An 11,222-nucleotide genomic window follows, 5' to 3' on the forward strand; every position below is an offset into this window, starting at 1 on the left:
GTTGCTTTGATTTTAAATGCTATTAATTTGTATTAGGGAGATAGATAAAATATTAAATTCAATTGTGAAATGGACCGATGGGGTTATGTTTGGAATTTGAAAAGCAGGGCTTCAAGCAAATGAAAGATGCATAATTTCCAAATGCATAAAAGTCAGGATAGGCCTCGGCCATCCCTAGTCTCATGGTGCCTCCGCCAGTGGATTAACGCTTAGGATTTTTTGTCGGTTATACAATTTTGTACAAAGTTCACTACAAAATCCATTTGCTTTCACATCCGTCTCACCATAAGGTTTTGAGTATTCATATAAGGATTTTCGTTGATATTGTTAAGGATAGAACCCCATTTTGGCAATGTTTTGGGGCCCACTACAATTTTTATCACATGTTGATTAGTTTTCGATTAAATATTCTACGAAAAGTCAATAAATGGAAAATACATTTGTTTTCCACGTAAATATTCTATGAAAAATACATTTGTAGCTCAATAAATGGTAAAATCAATTTCAAATGCCTTGTCCTTAACACTTACGGAAAATATCTCATGAAAATAAAAAAATTGCGAATTTCACAAAAAATGTGGGTTAACAATATGATTTTTTTATCAGTTTCGCAATTTTGTACCAAATTCATTATAAAATTTATTTCTTTCACCTCAACTTCACCGTGAGATTTGAGAATTCATGTAAGATTTTTCATTGATATTCTCAAGGATAGAACCCCGTTTTGGCAATGTTTTGGGCCCACTACTATTTTTCCACTTATTGATTAGTTCTCGACTTAAATGTTTATATAATATGTGGCTCAATAAATGGTAAAACAAATTCTAAATATCTTATAAAGTTTTCCTTCACGCTTACAAAAAGTATTTCTTGAAAATAAACATTTTTCGTCTTTCACAAAAAAGTGGGTTAACACTAATGGGTTTTTGTCAGTATTACAAATTTGTACAAAGTTCTTTATAAAATTCCTTTGCCTTCACCTCTGACTCACCGTGAGGTCTTGAGAATTCATGTAAGTTTTTCATAAATATTCTTATGGATAGAACCCCGTTTTGTCAGTGTTTTTGGTCCACAACAATTTTTCCACTTATTGATTAGTTTTCGGCTTTAGTATTTTATGAAAAATACATTTCTGGCTCAATAAATGGTAAAACCAATTCCAAATGCCTTATAAAATTTTTCTTAACTCCTTCAGAAAATATCTTGCGAAAACAAAAAAAATTTCATTTTTCACAAAAGAAAAACGTGGGCGTTAGCACTCACCGGTTTTAATCGGTTTTACAATTTTGTACAAAATTCATTATAAATTCCATTTACTTTACCCTCCACCTCATTGTTAGGTTTTGAGAATTCATGTAAGAATTTTCGTTGATATTCTTAAGGATAGAACCTCTGTTTTGACAATGTGTTGGGCTCACTACAATTTTTTTTTTCCACTTATTGATTAGTTTTCGGCCTAAATATTCTATGAAAAATACATTTGTGGCTCAGTAATGGTAAAACCAAGTCCAAATGGCTTACGATTTTTCCTTAACGCTTATTGTCACAGCCCGTCCCGAATTATTTTTATCGGTGGTGTGAAAAGACTAAAGTACCCTTAAACGTTTGTGGCGTTGTGTGGTTTAGGTTTTGGTTGTGGACCAATTAAAATTTTTCCTAAGTGTTTGGACCCAATTAGAAATGAGATTTTTGTTTGTGTTGATTGGTAGCCCAAACTGGACCATACACACACACACCCCAAACTCCCGTTGACCTTTCTTTCTCATTCCCTCTTGGTTTTTCTCCATTTTCTGTATGACCGTACGAACAACTCCTACCCTAGCTATCCATTCACGGATCGGGGTTTTGGAAGTTGTTTTCATGCTCCTTGCAACCTTAGGAGTTGATCTTTAGCATTGGTTGGACGTGAAGACTTCATTTTCCTGAGAACCAGAGAACCTAGTTTTGGGTTACTGTTCATGCAGTCGTGATCATGGAAGTTTTAGCGAATTTTAAGGTTCTAGGAAGCTTTAGGACGTCTTCACGAAGCTCGGAGAAGAAAGTTGGAGTGTTTTGGATGTCGAGAAGCTTAGTTTGACGAACTTCAATTTTGGTCGGATTATCGAGGCTTCTCCGGTGAGATTCCGTGGATTTTAGGGCTTAAAACTGGTAAGGTTTTGTTCCACTCGTTGTAAGCTTCATTTTGGTACAAATTTCATGAATTTTGGTTGAGAAATGAAGAAGATATTAAATTTCTAAAATTTTTCCAGTTTCCAGCAATCGCAACGGCACCGGCGTCGGACTCTGGCGAACCAAGGAAGAAGGAGGAGAATATTCTGTCAAAGTTGACGGAATATTCTAACGTCGTCAGGTAATTCTAACGGTATATGTTGTTTTTAACGGAATATTCCCTAACGCCATTAGGGAATCTGTTTGGTGTGCCAGGCACGTGCCTGCGCGTCTGGCCGTGCCTTGGCAGGCGTGTAAGGGCACGTGGGTGCTCGGAATTTTTTTCTAAAAATATGGGGTTGTTCCTGAGGTTGACTAGGTCATGATGGTATAATCAAATACCCCATTTGAGCAATGTATGAGAAGTTATTTCCTAGTTTTGTGTATGTGCTTTAAATAACGTTTATTTAGTTATTTCGCATATAGGTGAGACCTATTCGGAGGACAAGCGCCATCAATCGAGGCTCGGAGCCTACGACCCTTCGACATACCAGTGAGTGGGCTTTTGGTTTTCCGTATATACCTATATATACTTGAGATTTTTCCCAGAAAATAAAATTGAATGATTATACGTTTTGAAATGTCATGCAAAGTATCTGCCTATTTTATTTATGCATTAGTAGTTGCATATATTTATGATTGGTGCTGCGAATGCACAGGTAAGTGCTAGGTAAGTTTGTAAATTAAAGATATGAGAGTACTTCAGTTATGCGAGATATGATGTGATGTATTGAGAGCTTATAAACCTGCACCTCGGTGTTAGTGCTCCCGCCTAGAGTTAGGGCACAGTTTTTCACGTGATGTTCACCTCCCGTATCATATGCTCACCTTGGATCCAAGTTAGGTGCACATGCTTGTCGTACAGACCACTTTAGGTGGTTCCTACTCGTAGGTGACCCGCGATCATTCGCATAGCCTTCACGTGATCGTAGCACTAGAACATATTTATTTTACACCTAGTCTTGTCGTACAGACCATTTTAGGTGGTTCCGACTCGTGTGCAGGATTTGATATGGTTGAGATTGGTTATGAGCTATAGACTCAGTCGTACAAATTAAGTTAGGGGAATCCGACTGATATGATATCTGACATTGATATATTTTAACTAGATTACTTATGGCATTTCATTGAGATACTTTGGCATGGTATATTTCTATGGATTTTCATCCTGAGCATGATTTATGATATAGCATATATTAATTTCTAGGAAATTATACAGGTTTTACAGCGAGGGGTTAGAACTTTTGAGAAATGAAATGATTTTGAAAAACTTTGTTTTTGCCCACTCACACTTTTTGTTTTGCGCCCCTCCAGGTTTTAGGTATAAGTGCTTTGGTGGCTCACAGGGATTTCGACAGTGGTTCTGACAGAGAATCACAAATGTAGGATCACCTTTGGGTGTTATATAACTAGTACTTGTCCAGTCGGACTGCACTTAGTCTAATTATGCTCTAATGGTGTATTTCACACTTAATCTCGCACTTGCACCTTATCTTATCCAGTACTCTAGTCGATTTGGTTTTTGTTTATTCGCATTTCCTTATATCTTTTTTGCTTCTGCACTGTGCACATGGCTACGTCATCCTCACGTGACGGCCAGCATGCCTCAATTCAGGTCGGGATGTGTCACTTATGGTAAAATATATCATCAAAATAAAAAAAAATTGTGTATTTAACAAGAAAATTGTGAGTATTATTTATTGGTTTTACAATTTTGTACGCAATTCATTATAAAATCAATTTTTTTCTCCTCCACCTCGCCGTGTGGTTTTGAGAATTCATGTGTTATTATACACTCAAATAAACTAACTAGGAATCCAAGAACTTTTAGCCCAAGTTTTACATGTGTATATGTATAAATACACATATTATACACATATAAATATAAAGAAATATATTTGTTTTTCATACAATTCTCAAGCTTCAAGAATATCCATTTAAAAAAAAACACAAATGTTTTTGTCAACACGGAAAATTCCTGAAACGAAAGAGACAAGAACAACGTGCACAAACAAATATTTGTATTTGAAAATTCTGGGTTACAATCTCTCTCTAATTTGATCCTCTGATTCGATCTCCGTAAGGTGTGTATTTGTGGATGTGTGATTGATCCAAGGGCCGTTGAGGCTTGATCTTGGATGAACTGTTGGAAGTTTCTTCAAGGGGCCGTGGGCTTGATCTTTGAAGGTGGATTTGAGCGGATCTTCAAGGAGCCGTTGGGGCTTGATCTTGAGTAACGGTGATGAACAGATCTTCAAGGGCTTTTGGGCTTGATCTTGAAGAAACAATGATGAATAGATCTTCAAGGGCTTTTGGGCTTAATCGTGAAGAACGGTTGGATGTGTGTGGATTTGTCGACGTTTGTTGATCCAAAGGGCTGTTGGGGCTTGATCTTGGATGAACGGATGATGAACGATGGTGCTTTCTTCAAGGGCCGTCGGGGCTTGATCTTGAAAGAGCGATGAACGAAGAACGAAGAATGAAGAACACTTTCTTCAAGGGCCGTCGGGGCTTGATCTTGAATTGGTGGATGATTGTTGATCCAAAGGGCCATTGGGGTTTGATCTTGGATGAACGATGAACGAAGAACACTTTCTTCAAGGGCCGTCGGGGCTTGATCTTGAATTGGTGGATGATTGTTGATCCAAAGGGCCGTTGGGGCTTGATCTTGGATGAACGATGAACGAAGAACGAAGAACACTTTCTTCAAGGGCCGTCGGGGCTTGATCTTGAATTGGTGGATGATTGTTGATCCAAAGGGCCGTTGGGGCTTGATCTTAGGATGAACGATGAACGAAGAACGCTTTCTTGATTCTTCGGGAACCTGGATGCTTGAGAGCTTCGGAGTTTCAGAGCTTCAGAGCTTCAAGAGTTTTGCCTAATGATTTTGGTTCCTCCCACAAATGAATGAAATGGGCTTGTATTTATAGAATTTTCCAAGGCCTAATTTTGAATATAATATTCCAGATGAAATAAGTCATTTCTGCGAGGTGTTGACATGTGTCCTATTTGATGACTTTTCCAACTCATTTCAATTTTCATTGAGTCACACGCTACGTGTAAAATTTATGTAATACATGAGCGTTGACACTTTGATTTATCGATTAACATTTATTTACCGAAATTTCGATGTCTACAAATGCCCCCACTTCAAGGCACGTCGTATACATGTGCTTGTCACGTGTAGGAGATGCGTTTTGAAGTCCCTTATTGTAGATGTCGATCCAAGGGCCGTCGAGGCTTGATCTTGAATTGGGCTGGAGATTTCTTCAAGGGCCGTTGAGGCTTGAGATTTCTTCAAGGGCCGTTGAGGCTTGATCTTGAATTGGGCTTGAGATTTCTTCAAGGACCGTTGAGGCTTGTTCTTGAACTTTTGTTTGAAATTTCTTCAAGGGCCGTCGAGGCTTGATCTTGAAGGTTGAAATTGGACCACAAGGAGCTTCATGTGGTAGATGATCTTTGGCTTTGGTAGTGGGTGAATCGGCACGTATTTTGTTGCGCTTGTTGACTTTTCACAACTTTGATCTTGAACTGGGTTGGAGGATTTTCTGGCTTCTTCCTATTGTTTGAACTTACTCTTTATGTGGAGTTTGATTTGATTTAAGGGTGATGGACACTTGATCTTGAATCGTACTTGTGATTTCTTCAAGGGCCGTAGAGGCTTGATCTTGAACTTTGGCTGGAAGCTTCTTCAAGGGCCGTTTGAGGCTTGATTCTTGAAGGTTGACTCGAACACATGGCAAGCAGGCACGAGGTGAAGGTGACGACTTATTGCTTTGTTCAATCTTTCCAATTCACACCTGAGCAGTTTGGTCAGCGGTATGATCTTCAAGATTGATGAGCTCTTCTTCCAGTTGGTGACTTGATCTTTAAGGATTTGATTCAAGGGTGGTGAATCGACACGTGCAGCCCGTAACGCCTAGTAAGTCGACCCAAGAATTTGAGGGTCAAAACGAGTTCACCGTCCAGAGTGATTGCAACTTTGATGATATGAGATACTTTTGATTTTGAAGAAGTAGCGGATGAATCGGCACGTGCTTTGTGCTTGTCTCCACATGCTTCAATGTATCATTTCCCTTGCCTTATCTATTCTTCTGGCAAAATGTGGCATATGCTCGAGTTCCTCAGTTCGGACTCCTTCTGCTGAGTTGACTGTGCATGCTGCATTCTTCTCTGCTTGTTTCTTCAGGCAGATGTGTCAGCTTCTCGAGTTCTTCAGCTCGGACTCCTTCTGCTGAGTTGACTGTGCCGACCGCATTCTTCTCTGCTTGTTCCTTCTGCACGTTGTCTCCACATGCTGCAAGGTATCATTTTCACTTGCCTTATCTGTTCTCCAGGTAGATGTGACAGCTTCTTTGGAAGTACAGCAGCAGTGGGAGACGAGTACTCGAGAGAAGTGCTAGGTAGGCAATCAGGGAAGGGTTCCAAGCAGTCGGTTCCTTACCCGAGTTTGAGTGGAGGTTCCGGCATATTGTTTTCTTTATCCTTGTCTTTGTAGGTAAGAACAAGGACAAAGGAAAGGATAGAGAGAACGCATGATATGAGATACTCTTGCTTTCTACCCTAGTGATATGAGATACTTTTGCTTTGGAGTCATTGGCTTGCAGAGGTACCCCAAGGAATAAGGAACACTGAATGACTCGAGAGGTTTCGTTGGGAAAGCATTTTTGGAGATGAAGAAATGCTCTGTATGTCTGCCTTGCTATGGAAGGTGAAGGTGTACAGTTATAGGAGGTCCATTAATACCTGTAGAGGTACTATTCTTTCACTCGTGTCGGCAACTAACGTGTGATTGAACAGTAAACTTCACGTGTTTTCTCCTTCACCGAAAATCTTCGACAAATTACCCGTGATTTGCGCAAAGTTGAGTGTGCATATGACAGGTGTTGACGAGGCTGAAAAAGACTGGCGCCTCTTCGATATCTGGGATCGGCGCTTCGACAAATTGCCCGTGATTTCCGCAAAGCTGAGTTTGCGCGTGATGGGTGCTGACGAGGCTGAAAAAGACTGGTGCCTCTTTGATATCTAGGATTGGCGCTTTAACAAATTGCCCGTGATTTCCGCAAAGCTGAGTTTGCGTGTGACGGGTGCTAACGCGTCTGGAAAAGCAAGATGCTTCTCCGATTTCTGAGCTTGCCTCTTCGATTTTTGAATTGGCCTCTTCGAATTCTGAGCTCGCTTCTTCAATCTCTGAACTCCCGTCGAGTGTTGATTTTTATAGAGGCACGCAGTTCGTTTCAAAGCACACTTGAATTTTTTGCTTGTAGAAAACTCCCTTCTTGCACTTCTAAGATCTTGATTTGTCCGACCTCTTCTTTCTTCAACACCTTTGAAAATGTCTGGACCCTCCAACCGTCGTTTTGACTTAAATCTTGGTGAAGAGGCAGTCCCGCTTCCCCAGACAACATATGGCGCCCATCATTCATATCCCCTACTGGTCCTCTTACCGTTGGGGATTCGGTGGTGAAGAATGATATGACTGCTGCGGTGGTGGCCCGAAACCTTGTCACTCCCAGAGATAACAGACTACTTTCCAAACGGTCTGATGAGTTGGCTGTTAAGGATTCTCTGGCTCTCAGTGTGTAGTGTGCAGGTTCTGTGTCTAATATGGCCCAACGCCTATTTGCTCGAACCCGTCAAGTTGAATCATTGGCAGCTGAGGTGATATATCTCAAACAGGAGATTAGAGGGCTCAAGCAAGAGAATAAACAGTTGCATAAGCTCGCACATAGCTATGCGACAAACATGAAGAGGAAGATTGACCAGATGCAGGAATCTGATGGTCAGATTTTACTTGATCATCGGAGGTTTATGGGTTTGTTCCAGCAGCATTTGCCTTTGTCTTCTGGGGCTGTACCGCGTAATGAAGCTTCAAATGATCAACCTTCGGTGCCTTCTCCTTCTGGGGTTCCATCGAGTGATGATGCTCTGAATAATCACCCTCTGGTGCCTCTCCGATCTGGGGCTCCGCCGAGTACTGAGGCGCCACCTGATCAATGAAGGCTTTTGTTTGTTTGCAATTTTTTATTTTTATTTTTATTTTTTTGGTATGTAAATGTTCCGTCTGTAATTTTTCCAGAGAAATCAATGAAATTGACTTTATTTCTCTCAATGCATTTGTTTTTTTTTCTTCTTCATGTGGTGCAATCCGCAACATCCTTTATTTTATTTTATTTATTTATTTTTTTTTAATTTATATATTTATTTTTTATTTATTTATTTTTTTTCTTTTCAGATGGTGCAATACGCACCATCCTTTTATTTATTTATTTTTTTTTTAAATTTATATATTTATTTATTTATTTATTTTATTTTATTTTATTTTTTTTATTTTCTTGGTATTTTCTTTTGGTGCCGTTTGCAGTTTCAACTCGTGCAGGTAAGGAGAATTTGGTGCCGTTTGCAGTTTCAACTCGTGCAGGCAAGGAGCATGTTGTGTCGCCTTTTAAACTCGTGCAAACCAGGAGTGTTGATGTTGCCTTTTATGCTCGTGCAGACCAGGAGCGTTGTGCCATGCAGTTTAGGCTCGTGTAGGCGAGGAGCCTCGTGTCCTACAGTTTAGGCTCATGCGGACAAGGAGCTTTGTGTCCTACAGTTTAGACTCGTGCGGACAAGGAGCTTTGGTTCGTGCAGTTTAGGCTCGTGCGAACAAGGAGCATTGCGAATTTGTCAAACGATCCTGAAGAGGTTTTCCTTGCAATTTTCATAGCAATGAGTCTTGACCGAGTGATTGAAGAAGTCTTCAGGAAAGAAATCACGCATCGTGATGGGGATGGACGATCTATGTGTCGAAATTTCATCATCTTCAACATGTTCACGTTGCTTTGAAGGTTGACAAGAGCTGTTTGGCCCCCTTTCCGATTGGCGGACTTGTGGAGGAGACGTATGCTTCTTGTGCAATTTCTTAGGAGTGACTTGAGTCCATCCTTCAACTTTGCTTGTCTTGGAGGATGCCCCCAGCGGTTGAAGTGAAAACTTTGAGTCGGAAGAGCCAAAAGTGATGGTGGTATAGTTTGACTTCACCACATCGTCAAGATCTAGCTCGATGATTCATTTCTGAGCCAGCTTCATGATGAGATCCTTCAGCACGAATCACTTTTCTGTCGGATGATTGATGAAACGGTGGAATTTATAGTACCTTGGACTGTCGGTACGATTCATCTCTTCCGGCCGTCTGCACTTAGGCAAACTGATCACCTTCTTGTCCAACAGGTCATCCAGCATGGCAACCACATCAGAGTCGGGGAATGGATAGGTCTTCTCCTCAAGCTCCTTCAAAGTGCGTTTACGCATCTCTTGATCACGAAAAGTTTCAGTTTGAATCGCCTTGCCTCGTGTGGAGATTTTGACTGGAGCTGTGTTAACCGTCATTGTCTCTTTGGTGGGTTTCCACGCAGTCTTCTCTTCTTTTGGCCCAACAACTTTGTCGTTCTTGTAGTCGACGATCGGTTCTTTCTTCCCATGATGGGCGATGCTCAACTCCATGTCATGGGCACGAGTGGCCAATTCCTCGAAGGTCCGTGGTTTAATGCCTTGAATGATGTATTGCAAACCCCATTGCATGCCTTGGATGCACATCTCGATTGAAGAGGTTTCCGAAAGCCTGTCTTTACAGTCGAGGCTTAGAGTGCGCCATCTGTTGATGTAGTCAATGACTGGCTCGTCATTCCACTGCTTTGTGCTTGTTAGCTCTAGCATGCTCACAGTGCGGCGGGTGCTGTAGAAGCGGTTGAGGAATTCCCTTTCCAACTGTTCCCAGCTGTTGATGGACTCAGGCTCTAGGTCCGTGTACCACTCAAAGGCGTTTCCTTTCAGCAAGCGCACAAACTGCTTGGCGAGGTAGTCTCCCTCCGTCCCCGCGTTGTTGCAAGTTTCGACGAAATGTGCAACGTGCTGCTTTGGGTTTCCTTTTCCATCAAACTGCATGAACTTTGGTGGTTGATATCCCCTCGGCATCTTTAGGGCATCAATCTTCTTTGAATAAGGCTTTGAGTACAACCCGGAGGTATTTGAGCTCCCTTCGTACTGTGCCTTGACGGTGCTGGCAATCATCTCTTGCAACTGCTGGATAGAAAGAGATCCCATGAGTGTCGCTTCTTGGTCTGGCTCCGGCTTCACATCGATTCTCTCCACCGTAGGCTCATCTTCTGGGTTAGGGTTCTCGTCGTCCTATGGCTCCAGTCGACTGACGAGTGCAGCGATTTGCAAGTCTTTTTCTTCCACAGTTAGGGTTAGCCTTGCGATTGCTTCATTCATTTGAGCAAGTTGTTCTTCGATGGAGGTAACGCCGATGGTCATGACTTGTACAACCAATAGACGTGACTTTCCTTTAGACATCCAAGATGCTGACGAAGAACGTCGTTGGTTGTTTTGGGATGTCATCTTGTGTGCCTTAGCAGCATGCTTCGGTGCCCCCAGCGAGGTCAGGTTGATGACAGACTCACACCTTTGATGCTCCCTTTGCTCTTTTAGCGGCACCAACTTTGAAGTGGCATATTGAGGAGCGGTTGTGGAGCCAATGGATTGTCCATTTGCGGCAGAAGTGCTTATGATCCTTCCCTCAGTGATTGCGAGAACGGCTTGTCCCTTGCTTGATGCCATTAACTTTGAGGTGTGTTTGGATTCCTTGAATGGAGAAAGAGATGAGAGGTAGAGATTGTCCCACTGGGCGTGCCAATTTGTGAACACGGAAAATTCCTGAAACGAAAGAGACAAGAACAACGTGCACAAACAAATATTTGTATTTGAAAATTCTGGGTTACAATCTCTCTCTAATTTGATCCTCTGATTCGATCTCCGTAAGGTGTGTATTTGTGGATGTGTGATTGATCCAAAGGCCGTTGAGGCTTGATCTTGGATGAACTGTTGGAAGTTTCTTCAAGGGGCCGTGGGCTTAATCTTTGAAGGTGGATTTGAGCGGATCTTCAAGGAGCCGTTGGGGCTTGATCTTGAGTAACGGTGATGAACAGATCTTCAAGGGCTTTTGGGCTTGATCTTGAAGAAACAGTGATGAA

Source organism: Malus sylvestris, chromosome 4 (assembly GCF_916048215.2).
Source record: "Malus sylvestris chromosome 4, drMalSylv7.2, whole genome shotgun sequence".
NCBI lineage: Eukaryota > Viridiplantae > Streptophyta > Magnoliopsida > Rosales > Rosaceae > Malus > Malus sylvestris.